This window comes from Rutidosis leptorrhynchoides, chromosome 6 (genome assembly GCF_046630445.1).
Source record: "Rutidosis leptorrhynchoides isolate AG116_Rl617_1_P2 chromosome 6, CSIRO_AGI_Rlap_v1, whole genome shotgun sequence".
In the NCBI taxonomy this organism is placed as follows: domain Eukaryota; kingdom Viridiplantae; phylum Streptophyta; class Magnoliopsida; order Asterales; family Asteraceae; genus Rutidosis; species Rutidosis leptorrhynchoides.
In genome coordinates, this window is record NC_092338.1 from 443,029,707 (window position 1) to 443,052,560 (window position 22,854).

Sequence of the window (22,854 nt, forward strand, 5' to 3'; positions counted from 1 at the left end):
TCAATCATGTCTCCGGGTAGGTCTCTTAAAATATTGGGTTGTCTATCCATTTTGTGTTTTTATACTGTAAAATAGACAAGAGTTAGATTCATAAAAAAAATACTTATTAATACAAGCAATTTTTACGTATATCAAAAAGCATAAGCACACTATATTACATATATTACACCACACGAATACAACTATCTTATTCCTACTCGCTCGTTTCTTCTTCTTCGGTTTTGGTTCGTTTTGCCAAGTTTCTAGGGATATATGATGTTCCCCTAATACGAGCCATCGTTTTCCACATTGGTTTAGAAAAACCTGGTGGTTTAGAAGTTCCCGGATTATTGTCACAACTTAAGAAATACGGGTGTTGACGATACATATAAAGTTCATCGGGTTTGGAATCAAATTTCTCTATTTTTATGCCCTTTCCCTTATTGTTCTCTTTTGCCTTATTAAATTGTGTTGGGGTAATTTCTATAACATCATCGGAATCCTTGTCGGGATCCGATTCATCGGAGAATTGGTAATCCTCCCAATACTTTGCTTCCTTGGCGGAAACACCATTGACCATAATTAACTTTGGTCGGTTGGTTGAGGATTTTCTTCTAATTAACCATTTTATTATTTCCACCACTGGTTCTATTTCTTCTTCTGGTTCCGATTCTTCTTCCGGTTCCGATTCTTCTTCCGGTTTCGACTCTTCTTCCGGTTCCTCTTCGGGAACTTGTGAATCAGTCCACGAATCATTCCAATTTACATTTGACTCTTCATTATTATTAGATGAGTCAATGGGACTTGTTCTAGAGGTAGACATCTATCACATAATATCAAACGCGTTAAGAGATTAATATATCACATAATATTCACATGTTAAAAATATATAGTTTTCAACAAAATTTGTTAAGCAATCATTTTTCAAGTAAACACGGTCGAAGTCCAGACTCACTAATGCATCCTAAAAAACTCGATAAGACACACTAATACAAAATTCTGGTTCTCTAAGACCAACGCTCGGATACCAACTGAAATGTCCCGTTTTTATTAATTAAAAACGTTCCATATTAATTGATTTCGTTGCGAGGTTTTGACCTCTATATGAGACATTTTTCAAAGACTGCATTCATTTTAAAACAAACCATAACCTTTATTTCATCAATAAAGGTTTAAAAAGCTTTACGTAGATTATCAAATAATGATAATCTAAAATATCCTGTTTACACACGACCATTACATAATGATTTACAATACAAATATGTTAAAACGAAATAAGTTTCTTGAATGCAGTTTTTACACAATATCATACAAGCATGGACACCAAATCTCGTCCTTATTTAAGTATACGACAGCGGAAGCTCTTAACAATCACCTGAGAATAAACATGCTTAAAACGTCAACAAAAATGTTGGTGAGTTATAGGTTTAACCTATATATTATCAAATCATAATAATAGACCACAAGATTTCATATTTCAATACACATCCCATACATAGAGATAAAAATCATTCATATGGTGAACACCTGGTAACCGACATTAACAAGATGCATATTTAAGAATATCCTCATCATTCCGGGACACCCTTCGGATATGATATAAATTTCGAAGTACTAAAGCATCCGGTACTTTGGATGGGGTTTGTTAGGCCCACTAGATCTATCTTTAGGATTCGCGTCAATTAGGGTGTCTGTTCCCTAATTCTTAAATTACGAGACTTAATAAAAAGGGGCATATTCGATTTCGATAATTCAACCATAGAATGTAGTTTCACGTACTTGTGTCTATTTTGTAAATCATTTATAAAACCTGCATGTATTCTCATCCCAAAAATATTTGATTTTAAAAGTGGGACTATAACTCACTTTCACATATTTTTACTTTGTCGGGAAGTAAGACTTGGCCACTGGTCGATTCACGAACCTATAACAAATATGTACATATATATCAAAGTATATTCAAAATATATTTACAACATTTTTAATATATTTTGATGTTTTAAGTTTATTAAGTCAGCTGTCCTCGTTAGTAACCTACAACTAGTTGTCCAAAGTTAGATGTACAGAAAAAAATTGATATATATTATCTTGAATCAATCCACGACCCAGTGTATACACGTCTCAGGCTAGATCACAACTCAAAGTATATATATTTTTGGAATCAACCTCAACCCTGTATAGCTAACTCCCACATTACTGCATATAGAGTGTCTATGGTTGTTCCAAATAATATATACACATGGGTCGATATGATATGTCAAAATATTTGCAAACGTGTCTATGGTATCCCAAGATTAAATAATATATTAGAATACATGTATAATACAATATAAGTTAGCTAGGATATGATTAATATAGATTTGTTACCAATTTTCACGTTGCTACAACAAGAAAAATTATCCAATCTTGTTTTACCCATAACTTCTTCATTTTAAATCCGTTTTGAGTGAATCAAATTGCTATGGTTTCATATTGAACTCTATTTTATGAATCTAAACAGAAAAAGTATAGTTTTATAGTCAGAAATATAAGTTACAAGTCATTTTTGTAAAGGTAGTCATTTCAGTCGAAAGAACGACGTCTAGATGACCATTTTAGAAAACATACTTCCACTTTGAGTTTAACTATGATTTTTGGATATAGTTTCATGTTCATAAGAAAAATCATTTTCCCAGAAGAACAACTTTTAAATCAAAGTTTTTCATAGTTTTTAATTAACTAACCCAAAACAGCCCGCGGTGTTGCTACGACGGCGTAAATCCGGTTTTACGGTGTTTTTCGTGTTTCCAGGTTTTAAATCATTAAGTTAGCATATCTTATAGGTATAGAACATGTGTTTAGTTGATTTTAAAAGTCAAGTTAGAAAGATTAACTTTTGTTTGCGAACAAGTTTAGAATTAACTAAACTATGTTCTAGTGATTACAAGTTTAAACCTTCGAATAAGATAGCTTTATATGTATGAATCGAATGATGTTATGAACATCATTACTACCTCAAGTTTTCTGGATAAATCTACTGAAAATGAGAAAAATGGATCTAGCTTCAAAGGATCCTTGGATGGCTTGAAAGTTCTTGAAGCAGAATCATGACACGAAAACAGTTCAAGTAAGATTTTCACTCGAAATAAGATTGTTATAGTTATAGAAATTGAATCAAAGTTTGAATATGAGTATTACCTTGTATTAGAAAGATATCTTACTATAAATAAGAAATATTTCTTGAGGTTGAATGATCACTCTACAAGATTGGAAGTAAGCTAGCAAACTTGGAAGTATTCTTGATTTTATGAAACTAGAACTTGTAGAATTTATGAAGAACACTTAGAACTTGAAGATAGAACTTGAGAGAGATCAATTAGATGAAGAAAATTGAAGAATGAAAGTGTTTGTAGGTGTTTTTGGTCGTTGGTGTATGGATTAGATATAAAGGACATGTAATTTTGTTTTCATGTAAATAAGTCATGAATGATTACTCATATTTTTGTAATTTTATGAGATATTTCATGCTAGTTGCCAAATGATGGTTCCCACATGTGTTAGGTGACTCACATGGGCTGCTAAAATCTGATCATTGGAGTATATATACCAATAGTACATACATCTAAAAGCTGTGTATTGTACGAGTACGAATACTGGTGCATACGAGTAGAATTGTTGATGAAACTGAACGAGGATGTAATTGTAAGCATTTTTGTTAAGTAGAAGTATTTTGATAAGTGTCTTGAAGTCTTTCAAAAGTGTATGAATACATATTAAAACACTACATGTATATACATTTTAACTGAGTCGTTAAGTCATCGTTAGTCGTTACATGTAAGTGTTGTTTTGAAACCTTTAGGTTAACGATCTTGTTAAATGTTGTTAACCCAACGTTTATAATATAAAATGAGATTTTAAATTATTATATTATCATGATATTATGATGTACGAATATCTCTTAATATGATATATATACATTAAATATCGTTACAACGATAATCGTTACATACATGTCTCGTTTCAAAATCATTAAGTTAGTAGTCTTGTTTTTACATATGTAGTTCATTATTAATATACTTAATGATATGTTTACTTATAATAATATCATGTTAACTATATATATAACCATATATATGTCATCATATAGTTTTTACAAGTTTTAACGTTCGTGAATCACCGGTCAACTTGGGTAGTCAATTGTCTATATGAAACCTATTTCAATTAATCAAGTCTTAACAAGTTTGATTGCTTAATATGTTAGAAACACTTAATCATGTAAATAAAAATTTCATTTAATATATATATATAAACATGGAAAAGTTCGGGTCACTACACAATAGTGCTCTGCCTAGAGCTCTTTCAATCAACTGTCTTGCCCATCATGACAAATAAACAACGTGACTGGATCGAGAATCATCTTAATTAGTTTGGAAACTAGAATCAGTATAAAACTTAATACTTAACTCTTCTTCCAAACCACCGTAAATCAAGAACATATCATTAGTACTCTGCAAATACTAAAGAATATTCTTAACAACAATCCAATGTACTTCACCTGGATTATGTTGACAATGACTCGTTAAACTCAAAACTAACGAAATATCGAGTATAGTACATATCATGACATACATAATGGATCATATAGCCGGAGCATATGTGATACATTTCATTTGTCTCATCTCATCTGCTGTGATAGGACTTTTGAGACTTTCTCAAGGTTATGCCCTTTTGCATTGGCAAAGCTCCATGCTTGGAGTTTTGCATGCTAAATCTCTGCAAGATAATGTATGTACTTTGATTCAAACCAATAAGCCAATTGGATCTATTGTATAGATCCTCATTCCAATAATATAAGTAGCTTCAACAAGATCCTTTATGGAAATACATTTTCCAAGCCAAGACTTGACATCTTGCAAGTTGGAATGTTATTTCTAATCAGTAATATGTCATCAACATATAAGATCAAGAAGACTACTTTTCTCCCACTAGCTCTAATGTAAACTCGGGGCTTATCTTGGTTTTGATAAAAATTAAACACTTTGATTTTCTCATTAAACTTAAGATTCTAGCTCCTGGATGCTTGCTTTAATCCATAAATGGATTTTAGAAGCTTGCATAATTTATTAGGATGCTTAGGATTCATAAACCCTTCTGGCTGAACCATATATATATGCCCTCACTTAGGTCGCCATTTAGGAAAGCGGTTTTGACATCCATTAGCCATATTTTATTATCATGAAAAGTAACCATGGCAATAAGTATCCAAATTGTTTTAAGGCTCGCGACTGGTGAAAAACTTTCATCATAACCTTTTGTCACCAATTGAGCTTTAAAAGTGTTTACATCACCGTCCATAGCAGTCTTCCTTTGAAGACCCATTTTTACCTCATTGTCTTACAATTGGGTAGAAGATCAATCAAGTCTCATACTTGATTATCCTTCATGGACTGCATATCTGTATTCATAGAATCTAGTCATTTTTAGATTCAGGATCTGATATGGCCTCACGCAGCTAGAGGGTTCATCATAATCTCTTAGTTGAGGTTTATCTGAATTAATCAGATAATTAAACCTCATAAGCCAATGAGTTCTACTAGATCTATAAAGTGCAGGTGTAACACGTTCTGGCTCACCAACAGTGCACTCAGTTTCAACGTGTGGATTGCTAGTGCTTACTGAAGGTATGTTACTTTAAAGTACTTGAATTTCTTCAAGATCTACTTTACTCCCACTGACTTCTTGTAAGAGAAGATCTCTTTCCAGGAATTCAGTAGACCGAGCATAAAACAAGTTGCCTTCAGCTTGGTAGTAAAAATAGTAACCCATTGTTTTCTTTATGTATCGTACAAAGTAACATTAGATAGTTCTGGGTTCTAATTTGTTTGAAGTGTCATGCTTCACGTACGCTTTACAACCCCAGACTTTCAGATAAGACAACTTGGGATTCTTCCCATGCCATAACTCATATGCTGTCTTTTCTACCTTCATAGTTGGAATCACATTGAGTATGTCTGCAGCAGACTCTCATGCATATCCCTAAAAGACGGTAGTAGAGAAATCAGACTCATCATAAATCAAACTATATCAAGTAAAGTTCGATTCCTCTTACTCAGACACACCATCGTGTTATGGTGTGTAAGGTAGAGTGAACTATGAGACAATCCCACAATTCTTTAGGTGGTCCAAAAACTCTTGACTCAAAAACTCACTTACTCTACCAGAGCGAAGTGCTTTAATGGTCTTTCCAAGCTGATTATCTACTTCATTTTGGAATACTTTTGAATGTTAAAATAGCTTTATATTTATGTTTCAGCAAGTGAACATAATCATAGCTACTGTACTCGTCAGTAAATGTAATGAAGTAAAATTAACTAAATCTATACATTGTTCTTAAAGGGCTACATACAACAGTATGTATTAGTCCTAAAAGATCTTTAGCTCTTTTACCTAAATCGGAGAAAGAAGCATTTGTCATCTTTTCACATAAACATGATTCGCATACATCAAATGACTCGGAGTCAATTGATTCCAAAAGTCCATTAGATTGGAGTTTTGAAATGCATTGTTTGTTTATATGACCAATATGACAATGTCATAGATAGTTCTTATTCAGGTCTTGCTTGAAGACTTTGGCGGTGTAGGTATACACATAATTCTCATTTGAAATTACACTATGCATATCAATTTCAAAAATACCATCACGTGGATAGGTATTAAGATAAATATATTATCCTTAGAAACTGAAATACCTAAGTGTGTAAATGCAAGTTCAATACTAACATCTTTCAAACTATGTCGCTCGCAGTATTGAGAGTATAATGCTATTGTTCCAACAAAACAATAAGACCACTTAGAGAAGTAAGTTCAGAGGTACCAATAGCTTTAACAAAAGCTTGATCCCCCTTGCCTACTTGCAAATCCAGTGTGTCTTTCTTCAGTCTATTACTTCTTCTCATTCCCTTCATATTGTTACAGGTGTGAAGGCCACAACTAGTTAACAAAGATCTAGGAATCACTAGAAGAAGTATATAACTATATATGGAATATACCTGATTTGCTAGTCTCACCAGCGTTGCCTTTTCTCAGCTCAGATTGGAAGATAAGACAACTTCCTTCTCCAATTGCCAACCTTTCCATAATGGAAACATTCGGCGTCTTTTGTTGGGCTTTCCTTCTTGGAAGGTGGAATATTTTTCCTAGCAAATGATTTGTCATTTTCCTTCCACAAAGTATTCGGCTTATTCTTTTTATCCCTTTAATCCTATTTCTTCCTGATCATCGAACAACATTCGATAATCATTTTGCTGAGCAGTAGCAACTGCCACAACCGGAAGAAAGGATATGGGTTCTAAACTTTATTCAACTTCCAATTATGCTTGAGAACAATTCTCAGGTTGCAGTGCCTGTCTAGGAAGTTTGAACATTGAGTTATATTTCTCCAACAAATAAGGAAGTGTGTTTGGTTTACGTTTTGATTATTTAACATCTACAACAGAAATAAGATTCAATTTAGTATTTTCGATATTGAGCTTTAATAAATTAACTACCCAAGTTTTTTTATAATTTTTTAAAAACAATTAATTTACGAAAGCCTAAGATCCACATAGAGGTTCCATAGCCACATCTGTTGATCAGCTAGCAGTTATGGAGTCTATTGGTAGGTAGCGAGTACCAATTGCATCACAAGTGCAACTCTTAGTTCTTTATGGGACCTAGAGATATGTGTAGTCCAACAAACTACTATTATCTACTGGCGTGTTTGTCCCATCCTTGCCTCAAACTCAGGTCTCACCGTGAATACGATTAAGTCGTCCAATTTGGAAATAGTGGAAATTCACGCCAGTCTTACTAGATTAGAAATTCTACCTCGTGGTTATAATTCATGCTAGTCTTACTAGGTTAGAAAAACAACGAGGAGTGTTTGCAAGCTCATTGGATGGCATGACTTAAATTTGACGGGTATTTGAAAATGTTTGTGTCAACGAATAATGCATGCACACAAGATTCGCTACACTATTTGTTAAAAAAATCATTTTAACCAATTATATATGTCGATCGTGTTTATGTGTCAAGTTTGTAATTTAATTTCTAGCATAAAAATAACAAATACACAAACCTGTATCGTTTTAAAACAGTTTTAAAAGATGTCGTCCATATATATTATTTGACTTTCAAAATCATTTGACATTAAGCTCGTTAGAATTTAACTTATTTTAAAATCATCAATTTTAATCTTTGAAACTCGTTTAGAGTTTTATTTAATGTTTTCATCAAAAACATATATAACTTGAGTCTCAAAATTATTTAACTTTAAACTCGTTAGAGTTTAACCTTTTAAAATCATCAATTTTAATATTTGAAACTCGTTATCAGTTTTATTTAATGTTTTCATCAAAAACATTTAGCATATATATTCTAATCAACAATTATATATAAATGCAAAATTAAAACACAACCATGCATCACACACACATAGTCTAGCCCAAAAATCATATGCTTGATCCCATGAGCCTACATGGGATCAAGAGGTCAAACTAAGGGTAATATCGTAGCTCCCACTTAATTCAAGAATCAAGTGAAAACTTGACAAACGTCATCATTGTCAACTTGACCTGTTCGCCATCTTCTAAGTCAACTCCACGTTGCATCTTTATCTTTAATCTTCATCTTATTACATTTATTTAAAATTGAAAAATATAACTAATCTAATACTTTTACAATTTAGAATAAACTTAAATACAATACCATGAAAATGAAAAATAAATATAATACAACTTTGGCTTCAAAATGACCTTTCTAATAAATCAAATAATCAGCATAATATTGTCGTAATCAACAATCACAACAATCATACATAGGTCGGGGCATTATGGGCTATGTGTGAAATCACAATTTTAATAACTACATTATTAAAACCTACATATGGCTTGTCCATGGTTACAATACATGTGTACAACCATGGGATGAAATAAACAACAATTATTCAAGTCATAAAAAATAAATTCAAAATTTATAACAGTGATTTTTTCAGATCTTATTCGTGCGTCATGAGGTAATCAACAAAGTTGACTTTCAAAACCATAAAGGTTTTGACTCTTACCAATTCACCACAAAGCTAAATCTAAAGAAAATCACGCGACAATTAAGATGGTGTAAAAGCAGCTCGGATACCACTGTTGGAAAATCGTGTGTAGTTTTAAATCAGATTAACGCAGCGGATGGTTAAAATAATAATCAATTATTATTTTATAAACCATTTACAAAATTAAATATTCATATATTTAAATTTAATAAAACATGCACGTGATTAACGATCCCAAAGATCCAGTTACACCACTAATAATTGTCAAAATATGTAATTCACAAAGTGAGTAACGATATACCTTTCTTGAAGAAACTGATTGAAGGCGAGAAACCTACGATCAAAAATATGACCGTCCCTTAGGATAGTCCACACTTTCTTGAAGAACGGAGAGAAACCTACGATCAAAAGTATGACCGTCTCTTTAGATATTCCACACTTTCTTGAAGAACGGAGAGAAACCTACGATCAAAAGTATGACCGTCTCTTTGGATAGTCCAGACTACACTTCAAACAACGTCAATGGATGCTAGTCCAAACCCAAGTAATAATTAATCAACCTTTGATTAATATTGTGAACCCAAAATAATACTCCGTATGTGTTTATGGATGATATTGAAATGGAATAATAGGATATCTTTCTATTCAATATTTGTAATCTCTTTTCTAATTTGTTTTCCCGTTTGTGTATCTCAAAAAGAAACAACACATATTAGAATATATATGGTCTTACAAGGTAGCTAAACATATCCTTTTGGTATACATCTAAGAGGATAAAAACAAAATCCAAAAGACAACATATTGATTGATCACTTAAAATCAATTTATATCAATCACAAAAAGATACGGAGGATTTGATATAATTTTAAAAAGTCGTATTTCTCAAATATTTTAGGAGTATGTTATTTAACTTATAATTAATAATTTCTATCATGTCACTTTCATGTGAATAGTAAATTAATTAATTTCGTTTCATTTACTATTCATATGAATACTAAATGAATTAATTTCGATTTACTATTTTGTTACTTGAGTAGAATTGTAATCCCTTTAATCCAATAATTTGCTTGAAATTCAACGGACCAATCAGAGCGCGACATGTGACGCAACAATCACATGTTATTGGAAAAAAAAATTAAATTTTTTTTTTCTAAATAAATTTTTTTTGAAAAAAAAAATTTTAATTTTTTTTTGAATTTTTTTTTTTAAATTTAACATTTCAAATCCAATCACATGTGATTGTAAAACACAATCACATGTGATTCTGCATGTCAAATCCAATCACATGTGATTGAAAAAAAAATTCAATTTTTTAAAAAAAAAATTTCAAATTTTTTTTCAAAAAAAAATTCAAATTTTTTTTTCAAAAAAAAAAATTTCAACCGAAAAGCGACTTTAATTTGGTGATTTGATCAAGTTTGTTAGCGTTTCGTGATCATATCTTCAAAATTTCAGATTTTAATTCGGTGATTTGATCAAAAACTTGGTGTTTAAAGGTTTTAGCACAAATTAACTGAAAATCGTCATTTTACTATAAAAAAAACTTTCAATCACATGTGATTGAATTTGACATGCAGAATCACATGTGGTTGAGTTTTACAATCACATGTGATTTACTGTATGTCAAATCCAATCACATGTGATTGAAAAAAAAAATAAAAAAAATCCGAAAAAAAAAATTTCGGAAAAAAAAATTTGGAAAAAAATTAATTTTTTTTTTTGAAAACTTTTTTTTTAATTTTTTTTTTCAATCACATATGATTATTGCGCCACATGTCGCACTCTGATTGGTCCCTTGAATCTCAACTTAAAATTTGGTTTCATTTGAATATTCCTCATAAAGTAATATATATATATATATATATATATATATATATATATATATATATATATATATATATATATATATATATATATATATATATATCTTATTTGACGTCTCGGTGTATATGTGTGTGACCCCGAAGGCTCAAATGAAGTTGGTCATATAGTTATATGTTGTACCTTGCACATTAATCCTACAGTTTGTAGAGTTTGTTGATGCTTCATTGGTTAGTTGGCCCAATTTCGTTTCAGATTTATGTATGGTTTTGTTTAGAAGAGGCTCGGTATCGATAGTTTGTTCGAAGACAACTACCGACTAACAACACAAATTCAAACCCCACTAACCGATGACCTCATCGCCGGTGATGTTGGTGTCGTCGCCATTGCCCCCCTAGCCTTGAACGAAAAGGTCGTACCGCTTCCGGTCCCGCCACCTATGTAAGTATCCGACAGAGGAGGACTAAAATCCATTTTTTAAGCTACTCGAAAAAATTGCTTTTTCTATATTAAAAAAAAAAAAAACGGGAAATTGTTATAAATCATAGACTTTTGATAAAGTAAATTTAGTGGCCGACACTTTTGATAAAGTAGATTTAGTAGATCAACAAATTTGGTGGATCAACTCACGGATGTATTACTATTCCACCTAACTGCACAGTGAAATATTGTACTATAAATATGTAAAGATGTAGTTTGCAGTTGGATACCATTCTTACATATATATGAAATATATATTCATCTCTCTCCATTACTACTCTTCAATATATAAGTATTAGTATAAACTTAGACAAAAGGTAGTAATAAACTACTAAATTACAACACGTTATCAGCACGAAGAGCTCCCGCCAACCACCGTCCTCCGCCGCTAAAACCACCGGAAGATCTAGAAACCTCTGATGTGTCTTCTGATAAAAAATTTATCAGCTTGAATTCTTCCACCACTGAGTTATACTCATCAGGTATTCCAAAAATTATTGACGTTATTTAATTTAAATTACTTTGAATTAATTAATTAATCAACTCCTGAAAGGAGGTACAGAAAATTAATACACATAATAAATGTAATAATATTTAAAATTAAAGAAATTCCTTAATGAAAAGATGTTGAAAAATGATCATGTGCAAAGCAGCACTAATACAGTAAAACTTGAAAATTGTAAGGGTGAGGTGGACTCATGAATGAGTCTGTTTGATTATGTTAAATCTCAAACATCACTCCGTATATGTCATGTTTATCCGATAAAAAATTGACAAGATTATTATAGTCCAGTTTTTTTTCAATTTCATAGTTTCATACATCTTTCTTTCTCTCATAACTACACCCAAATACATCTCTCACCGCCACCACACCCATATAATTTTCAGTTTCAATGTTCCAAACTATAAATGTATAAAAATGGAATACCGGGCACTTTACTACATAAAAAAAAAAAGGCAACCATAACAAAGTTGTACCTGGTGCTTACAAAGTTGTACAATTTGCTGAGAGGGTTGTAAATCGGCCAGAAACGGAACCAGAAAAGTAAGTGTCCGGGATAGCATCAACACACAAGAAGGACACCATCAACTTTTTTTATATATACATACATGAATACATGATACGAGATGTTATAAGCATTTTAATTTATAACTTACACATTACTAAGCTTCATTAGTGCGGGTGGGACAGGTTTTCCATTTCATACCCTAAAGAACAAACATAATGATAAGGTTATATATTTTAAAAACTACTAGTGGGGTTATGTCTTAGCATATGTCGGCTATAGAAAAAAAAATGCCAAGGAGATTCAATTCACTACAAAATAAATATATATAATTCTCAAGTATGCAGTAGTTAGCATCCCTTCATTCCTTTTCTTTATTTAGCTTTAATCACAAATCAACAAGTGTTTCATCTTGTTTTAGTGGGTGCCGGTAAAAAAATAAAATAAAAGAATCCGATGTTGTGAGTGGGAGATAGAATAACGACATGTGGGTTTGGTTCTTCATCAATATTGTATCCCCATGATCATAATCATAATCATGGTCTTCACGAAATAAAAATAAATATATATATATATATATATATATATATATATATATATATATATATATATATATATATATATATATATATATATATATATATATATATATATATATATGAAACGTCCTTTAGTTGGCTCGTATAGGTCAGCCACAATTCCCACTATTTCCACTTGCTTTGTAAAGTGTAGACCAAGGGATAAAAATATATATATCAAGAAACCAACTTGCTTAATAGTTCGGTTTTTAAGATGCAAAAGTATTCAAGTGGGGTATCTCCTTTTCTTTTGATTGTCGACCAACAGAGAGGGACAAAGAAAGAAAAAAATAATCCTTATCAACTTATTATTTTAAGTACCTAGTCATCTTCATATCACTACCCTCATGTCTTGAAGAAAAAAAAAATAGAAACCTTCGCAGCAGTAGCAGGAAACAGCGACGGTGTGGTTAGTTTGAAGTGATGTATACACGGTGGTTTTAAGGTGGTGTAGCAAGTGGCGGTTTATCGTGGAACAGAAAAGAAACAATAGTATGGTTGTGACAGATGGTGACTTGGTCGATTATCATGGGTGACGGTTGAAAAGGGGTTGGTGAAGGTGAAGGTGAGGGTGAGAAATACTTCGGAGTACCTAAAGAATAGGTGTAGACGTGTCGTGTTTGTATGATTTTAATTATATGTACAAACACAAGTTTGTAGGTTGACAACGATACTTTTGTCGTTAGAATCATGTCAAATTTTATGGAGATAGTTGACGTGATGAGTGTGGGGACAAGTGCATATAAATATAATAGGTGTCATATGGCTACTAAGAATAAGTCCCCATTTTTTAGACTATGGACCTACAACCAATCACATCCTGGCGCATCACTGCATCACGACATTTTTTATAGGTTTTCGGTCTTCATTCGGTCCAATAAAAAATTTAAACATGTCTAAATAAAAATACCCAAGAAATATGTACCACTAAGGAGTAAAATACAAAAACCATAAAAGACAAAATTGAATAATAATCGAATTTGAATAAAACATTAATGAAAAAGCACATATGGTGATAAATGAAAAACACATATGGTGATTAATGAAATGAATATTGAGAACGAATCACCAATGTTTCTTGAAAGAATTCAAGGTTATATATATGGACCAATTCATCCATCATGTGGACCATTTCGATATTTCATGGTTCTAATAGACGCATCTTGCGGATGGTCTCATATTTGTGTGTTATCAAGCCATAATATGGCATTTGCAAAGTTCCTTGCACAAACTATTAAATTGAGAACACATTATTCTGATTACACCATTAAAAGGATGAGACTTGATAATGCTGGTGAGTTAACATCTCAAGCATTTAATGATTATTATATATCTACATGGATTGTTGTTAAACATCCAGTTGCTCATGTGCATACACAAAAAATTGGTTTAGCTGAATCAATAGATAAACGTTTACAACTAATAACTAGACAATTGGTAATGAGTACAAAACTCTCAATATTTATATGGGGACATGTAAATTTACATGATGCGATACTAATTCGCATTAAACCAAGTGCAAGTCATAAGTATTCTCCATTACCAACTTAATTTTGGTCGAGAGCCAAATATTTCTCACCTTAGAACATTTGGTTGTATAGTGTATGTTCTAGTTGTACCACTACAACGCATTAAAATGGGTCCTCAAAGGAGGATGAGAATGTATGTTGGATATGAAACATCTTCAATCATAAGATATATTGAACCCATGACGGGTGATGTTATTACAACATATTTTGCTGATTGTCATTTTAATGAAATATTGTTCCCTAAATTAGGGGGAGATCTGAAATATAAATAAGATGATGTTTCATGGTGCGAACATAAATTAAGGTATGTTAATCCTCGCACAAAAAGAATGCAAAAATAAAAAATGCATATGCAAGAACTTGCAAATCGATTACTTTATGCATTTAAAGATACAAAAAGAGTGACTAAATCACATATAATAGCAGGAAATGCTCCAGCTCGAATTGAAATTCCGAAAGCTGGCAATAATGTCACTCATGAGTCTTTGCCACGTCTGAAACGTGGAAGACCAATTGGTTTTAAAGATGAAAAATCCTTAAAAAAGGAAAATCAGCTGATAATGAGGTAAAAGAAAGTGTTCAAGAAGAACCACAAATCAATATTCCTTCTGCAGAGGATATTGATAAATGTAAATACATAAATTGCGATAATCTATGCAATATTATGGAACCGAAATGAAATGAAAAATCTTGATGAGATATTTTCATATAATATTACAATGACATCATGAATAAAGATGATGATCTAGAACCAAAATCTGTCATTGAATATCAAAATAGACATGATTAAGCTCAATGGAAATGAGCAATATGAGCTGAATTAGAATCGCTCAATAAAAGAAAAGTTTTTGGATCAATCGTTATCATTTTTTAAAGATGTGAAACGTATGGGATATAAATGAATTTTTATCCGAAAAAGAAATGTGTGCAAAAGAAGTTACAAGGCAAAACTAGACTTGTAACTCAAGATTTCACACAAAGACCAGAAATGAATTATAAGGAAAACTTATTCTCCTGTAATGGATACAATTACTTATTAGATACTTAATCAACCTGGTAGTTAAATGCATCTCATGGATGTTGTTACTACTTATCTGTATGGATCACTTGATAGTGATATACATGAATATACCTGAAGGATTTAAGGTATCATAAGCATCTAATGCAAAACTCAAGGGAATGTATGCTATTAAATCACAAAGATTTTTATATAGGTCTATACAATTGGGACGTATGTGGTATAACTGATTAAGTGATTACTTGATAAGAAAAGTGTATACATATAAACTTATTTGCACATGTGTTTTTATTATGAAAAACAATGATCGGATATATATCGTAGTTATTTATGTCAATGTTCTTAACATCATATGAACAAATAAAGAGATCTATGAAATCATTCAACTTAAGAATTATTTTGAAATGAAAGATCTTGAAAAAACCAAGTATTACCTTGGATTGCAAATTGAACATATGCCTAATGGTTAACTTGTACATCAAACAACTTATACCGAAAAGTTTTTAAAACATTTTTTTTTAAAGACAAACTCATTGTTGTTAGATCACTCAATATTGACACTGATCTATTTCATCCCTGCGAAGATCATGAAAATCTTAACAGGTCGGAAGTTCCATATTTTAGTGCAATTGAGGTTCTTATGTATCTTATAAATTGTACAAGACCTGACATTTCTCTTGCAGTTAATTTGTTGGCAAGATTCAGCTCAACTTCTACCAAATGACAATGTAACGGGATCAAACACATATTTTGATACCCTTGAGGAACTACCAATTTAAAATTATTTTATTCTAACGCTTCAAAACAAGATTTGGTTGATTATGTATATGCAGGTCATTCGTCAAATCCTCATAAAGATAACTCTCAAACTCGATATGTATTCCTAAATGGAAGTACCACAAAATCATGGCGTTCTCAAAAACAAACACTTGTTGCAACATCATCAAATTATGCCGAAGTGACTGCATTACATGAAGCCACTCGGAAATGTTGTTGGTTAAGATCAATGACACAACTCATTATTGATTCTTGTGGACTAGAACGCGATAAAAGTTCAACAACTATCTATGAAGATAATGCAGCTTGCATAGCACAGATGAAAGAAGGATATATCAAAAGTGACTGAACAAAACACATACCTCCTAGATTCTTCTCATATACTCAAGATCTTATAAAAGACAACCAGATTAAAATGAGATACGTTCAATCAACAATTATGCAGATCTTTATACCAAAACACTGTCAACTACTGTTTTCAGAACACATGTTCACAATATTGGCATGAGGCAAGATCAAAAGATGTGACGACTCAGCGATGTCTACTTGAGGGGGAGTCAACTCTATGCTGCACTTTTTTTCCCTTGGCTAAAGTTTTTATCCCACTGGGTTTTTCTTTAGCAAGGTTTTTAACGAGGCAGTAACATATAGTTGATTTTTAATGAAACAAAATTGTCGTCCAAGGGGGAGTGTTATAAATCATAGACTTTTGATAAAGTAAATTTAGTGGCCGACACTTTTGATAAAGTAGATTTAGTAGATCAACAAATTTGGTGGATCAACTCACGGATGTATTACTATTCCACCTAACTGCACAGTGAAATATTGTACTATAAATATGTAAAGATGTAGTTTGCAGTTGGATACCATTCTTACATATATATGAAATATATATTCATCTCTCTCCATTACTACTCTTCAATATATAAGTATTAGTATAAACTTAGACAAAAGGTAGTAATAAACTACTAAATTACAACAGAAATGATATAAAGATCAGAAATTAAAGACCTCCTGTCAAATCGCAAAAAATCATTTGTCTGATAGTTTTTTTTACCGATCCCACCATGAGTCTATGAATGAACACTCTAAAGCTACGTATGTTTTCAATTTTTCATATTAGTTCTACTTTTAGACATATAGGGGTTTTTGGTGTCTTCCTTTTGTTTTTACATATGTAGTCGAATAACGTCCCTTCGAGTACAATTCATCACCATACATATCTCTATCAATCCCATGAGAATAAGTCACAAAGGTTTGGTTTTCTTTTCTGTTAGACCACTCCCCATTGAGGCAAACAATGGGCGTTGTTAGCTGATTTGGAACTTAGAAACACCCAAAAAAAAATTGAACGTTAAGGAGGCATCAACTATTATTAAATTACTAATCTACTCTATACTAGTATTTTCTCACTTTTTAAACTCAAATCTTATCTTATCAGATTTTGTCATATCACCCAAAACATTTCCACAACCATCTTTCACAACATTTCACATTACACACGTTCATCTCACAACATTGCTGCACCATAGTTATCATTATCACACCCAAAAATTTCCAAAACGACTTCATGTCACAATTACCATTGTGGGTGGTCCTGGTCAGTTTTTGCATGACCTCATTAGGCAAGATCAATATAGGACAAGGTGTATAAAATGAATACTATAAAACAATCTATAACTTGTTAGGCATAACACCCGCCTATAAGACACTTTATATAAAGCATGTACGCAAAATAGAGCTCATCACAACGCTTCTCTGCATTAGTGCATCGCCCTAATGCTTTATACCCACAATCATAATCCAAAAAACAATGGACCAATTTATGGGATTGGCGTATTAAAGATAAATATGTTATTGGAGAAATCACTTAAGATTTTATACTTTTAATTCTCTGACTAGATATAATTCCTAAATCCACTCAATGCACCTTATTTTAGATGCTGTTGCACAAATGATTACCCCTAAGTTAATGACTTGAACCCTTTTATAATCCGAGCACAAAGATTAAGATCCTTCAATTAGCAAAGTATCCAAAACAGAGTACAACTTTTCGGTACTATACAAGTCCTAGCAGCTTAACTTTTTTGTTTGTTTACTACTACCATAAATGCTAATTTGATTGTATACACCTGATTAGTACACTAATCCATCACATAGAGCAAGAGATAACAAAACTTGAATGTATTAATTGACAAGTATCCATTTGAAAAACACCATCCTTTATGCAAAACGTACAAATGTACGCCCATGATCGTTTTCTTTACCACATATATGTAACAAGTCACATGTTGTATGAGAAAAACAAAGAGAAGGTGAATACAAAGTGGTCCCTTTGCTCTTAGCAAAATGCAGTCAGCCAGAGCTTAGCTTATTCATGGGCACACCCATCTTCCTTCGATTGTGACAACGTCTCCTAAAGCACATGAACCCATGTTACTCTTGTCTATTACCTATTACAATCTATATATCTATCTATATCTATATACTATATATAATATATACATATCAAGAGATACGACATGTTAGATTAATCTCAACTACTTGCAACAAGTCACTATCATCTAAACAACTCATAAGGAAAGCTAGCCAAGTATTTTATTGCTTTGTGACCCCAACATAGTCTATTGTCCTTGCATCGTACGAAACACTATCTGCCTAAATATTTATACTTTTGAACTTAAATTAGCATTGGCATGCATCAGCATGTAAAATGTACAAATACAGAATGCATGAAATGTGTAGGCATGGAAACACGGCAGGTGGTCATGCTTCATGTGTAACATCCAATATATCGCATGCGTATTTCTATACCCGAAAAAGTTATTTTTGAAACAGTAACATAAGCCTAAATTGACGCTGAGGTTGTCACGAATTTATTTCAGTCAAAAGTAACATTCTTATGATGAAGTTCGTTCCAAAATCAGCATCATAGTATAAAAAATGTAACTTTAAATGAGTGTGTATATACATGTATAGGGGTGTATCTATGGATAATATTTTACACATACCACTGAGATATTATAAAAACATTGTTTCCCAAAGGATTATATCCTACATACATATATATGTAAAGAAGTTATTGAACTTATTTATTGTGTTTTTAAGAACAAGACTGCTTATACGAACCTGGTATGTTGTACACAACGATCACAATTTCCAAAAGCAGTAACCAACATCTTGATCTATGAAGATAATGCTTTTACTTTTAGAGCACATGTGTGGTGTTAGACGCATCAATAACCGAAATCTCAAATCACTCCCTGCAAAATCCAAATTTAACGAAGAGTGATAAGTGATAACACACAAGGCACATGAGTATGGTTTGTCCTTTAGAAAGCATTCAACTGAAAAAAACTGTACCTTGGGTGATGATAAGGTCAGCCACCATATTTGTAGGTTGCGAAGAAAACAAAGCACCCAACTTTATTTAATCACTTGAACGTATCAAACCAATAAAGGGGTAGAACAGAATATATGGCATGAAAATTATAACCTTTTCATCTGCATGACGTTTTAAGGAATCAATCACCTGGATTTCGAAATTTATTAACTAACGTAAACGGATATTTTCATTTAAGAACTAGGTAACAGTTACGTGGAATATGAGCACAGACGGGTTATGTGTTCAGGGAATTATCCATTTTTTCCCATGCAAATAATTTATGAACTTGCAAATGTTATTTTTCGTTTATCTAGGCCAATAAGCAATAATGTGGATGGATCTAATATCAGATAAAGTCAGATCAAACCTAACGTTCACACTTAAATCCAAACAGGGAAAAAAACGACTCATAAGAAGGAGAGTTTACCAATTTGAAACTACCCATTAGTAGACTAAATTACAAAAAGATTTGAACCACTTTATACCAAGTATTAGTGATCAATAATCTGCGAAAGCTAAGGCTGAATACGCCAAACTAATCATATGCACCCCATTTAACCAAACATGATCCATTTCCTAATCCCCATTAATCAGTTCCCCGCCACCTTACAAGCAACGCATTTCCAAATTTGTGGGTTAGGCACGACTTTAGATTTGATGCTACATGCAATTGCGCAGATAATGGGTCACTAAGGCAGTAAGGCTTTCCATATAAATTTTCTAAGAATACTAAATAACTATGTTCACATTCGTGATTCCAAAGTTCTCTAAGAAAATAAAATACCCTATTTACCCTTCTATAACTACAAATAACTATAATCTACGGGTTTGCTAAATTTCTTTTGTGGATATAAAAACATCATATTTACAATTGAACATGATTTCTGAAACCCATTAGTTTTCTACAAACATACCAAGCTTCAAATACTCAAAGAAAATGAAGAATTTTGTTGGTAAAACACACACTAGAAGTAAAAATTGGTCTATTGTTTCTCACTCCCTTCTGTTGCAAAATAAGTGTCCACTAGACAAAAGACTTTGCAGCAATATCAAATTATTACATTACACGTTTTAATTAAACACATGCCTTTTGGGAGATGGGCACATGTACACTTTTTACCCAATTACTTAAAATGAGTAGATTCAAGTTATTATGTTATTTTTATTCTTTCAAAACCAGTTTATAGTGTGGATCTAAAACAAAATCGCTCAAAAGAAAGAGGTCAAAAGTCTCCCAAATTATATTCACAAATCCATTTATTATTAGTAATAAATTGATTAAATTATTAGTATTGTAATATAACTCCCAAATCTAAGACAAAATAGCTTACTAGAAACACATCAAAAGTCACCCAAATTGTACTTTTAGCACATATAAGCTCGCTCCTATATCATTTTATTTATATCAATAGAAATTATAGAAATAAGAAATAAGCTAAGTTTTATTATTATATTCGATCAAGTATGTTAAAATACAATGCAAATTTGATATTAGTAGATGTATATATGTAAATATCTAGATATTAAAATGTAAAAGAAATATCTAGATATTAATGAGGAAAAATCTAGATGTTAAAATGTAAAAATCTAGATATTTTTATGTGGTAAAAATATCTAGATATTTATCCATGAAAAAATCTAGTGTGTAGAAGTTTCCATGGAGTAGTATAAATATGGGTGGTGATTTCATTTGTGAGTAAGTTGTGAGAGTGAAAAGAGTGAGTTGAAAAGTAGAGAAGAAGTAAGAAGTGAGAAGAGTGTGAGTAGAGAAGAAAAGTTTGTAAGTAAGTAATATTGTAATTGTATTTTGTATTAATAAAAGTGTTCTTTGTTAAGTTTCCCGGTTAAGCCTTAGTATGTGTTTAAATTCTTAGTGCACTTGTGTTGTTCTTATTATATGGTCGGCACTGCCGCCTAAGTGATATATGGTCGGTTATACCGCCTGAACGATATATGGTCGACACTGTGGCCTAAGTATTATTGTGCACTAAGGATTTATAAAATTAAAGGCTAATCAACGTCAAAGTGTTGGTGTAGTGAGTCTAGTATAGTCTAGATCCTCTATAGTGGGTGTGTTGGGCTCGTCAAAACTTCCAACAATTGGTATCAGAGATGGTAGTTTGGGACCATTGCTAGTGGAGGTACTCATCGGTAAACGTTGGACGTTTACATCGACTTGTTTTCACCAAGGCTCTAAGGGAGATTCTGTCGGAGCACAGTTAGGAACTGTGAAAGTTCATCGGTCTGGGACCAAGCGTATTGGACGTTGGACGTCATGATGGCAGATCTTGCAAGTACGAGCAGTGGAATCAAGAGTCTCAATAACCACAACTATGGTTATTGGCGGACTTGCATAGAATCCTACCTACAAGGACAGGATTTATGGAAAATAGTTGCTGGCAGTGATACAAAGCCTCCACCGAAAGAAAATGCCGAAGCCTTGAGAAAATGGAACATCAAGGCCGGGAAGACTTTATTTATATTGAAGACTACAATCGAGGAGGATCTGTTGGAGCACATCCGTGACGAGAAAACACCAAAGGCAGCTTGGGAAACTTTTGAAAAGTTGTTTTCAAAGAAGAATGAAGCACGACTCCAGCTCTTGGAAAATGAGCTCGCATGTATCTCACAAGGAAGTCTATCTATTTCTCAGTATTTCACCAAGGTGAAATCTATTTGTCGTGAGATATCTCAACTTGCTCCTGAAGAGAAAGTGAGTGATGCAAGGATGAAGAGAATTATCATCCATGGCTTAAGATCCGAGTATAATGGATTTATAGCCGCTGTGAGAGGATGGCCTACTCAACCATCATTAATAGAGCTGGAGAATTTATTGGCTAATCAAGAGGCATTAGCCAAGCAGATGAATGAAGTAACCATAAAAGACGGAGAAGATGCACTCTTCACCAATAAGAAGAAAGCAACATCTCGAAGACAAGATGCGATGAAAGAAAGTAAGACATATGGGTGGAAGGGTCACCCAAAATCAAAAGGCAACGCTTCAGGGGGAGCTCAACAAGGAAGAAGAGATCATCGCCAACAATACGGGAAAAATGATAAGAGAAAGAATGGTGAATGCTTCAATTGTGGCAAGAAGGGTCATTTTGCTCGAGATTGTAGATTCTCCAGAAGACGAACTTTTGAAGGAAATGTGGCCGCCGCAAGAGATGAGAAGAAAGAGGTCACATTCGAAGCAACCATTAATGAGGAAACATGGGA

General features: G+C 32.4%; 1 long non-coding RNA gene across 1 annotated transcript; it reads right to left on the reverse strand.

Annotated features, from left to right (window-relative positions):
• Positions 1–18,508: 18,508 nt before the first annotated feature.
• LOC139851323 (uncharacterized) lies at positions 18,509–20,800 on the reverse strand. Its single transcript, XR_011760594.1, has 3 exons — positions 19,614–20,800; positions 19,380–19,513; positions 18,509–18,666 (listed from the first exon to the last, which is right to left on the reverse strand). It is a non-coding gene; the product is annotated as an uncharacterized lncRNA (long non-coding RNA).
• Between the last annotated feature and the right edge of the window lie 2,054 nt (positions 20,801–22,854).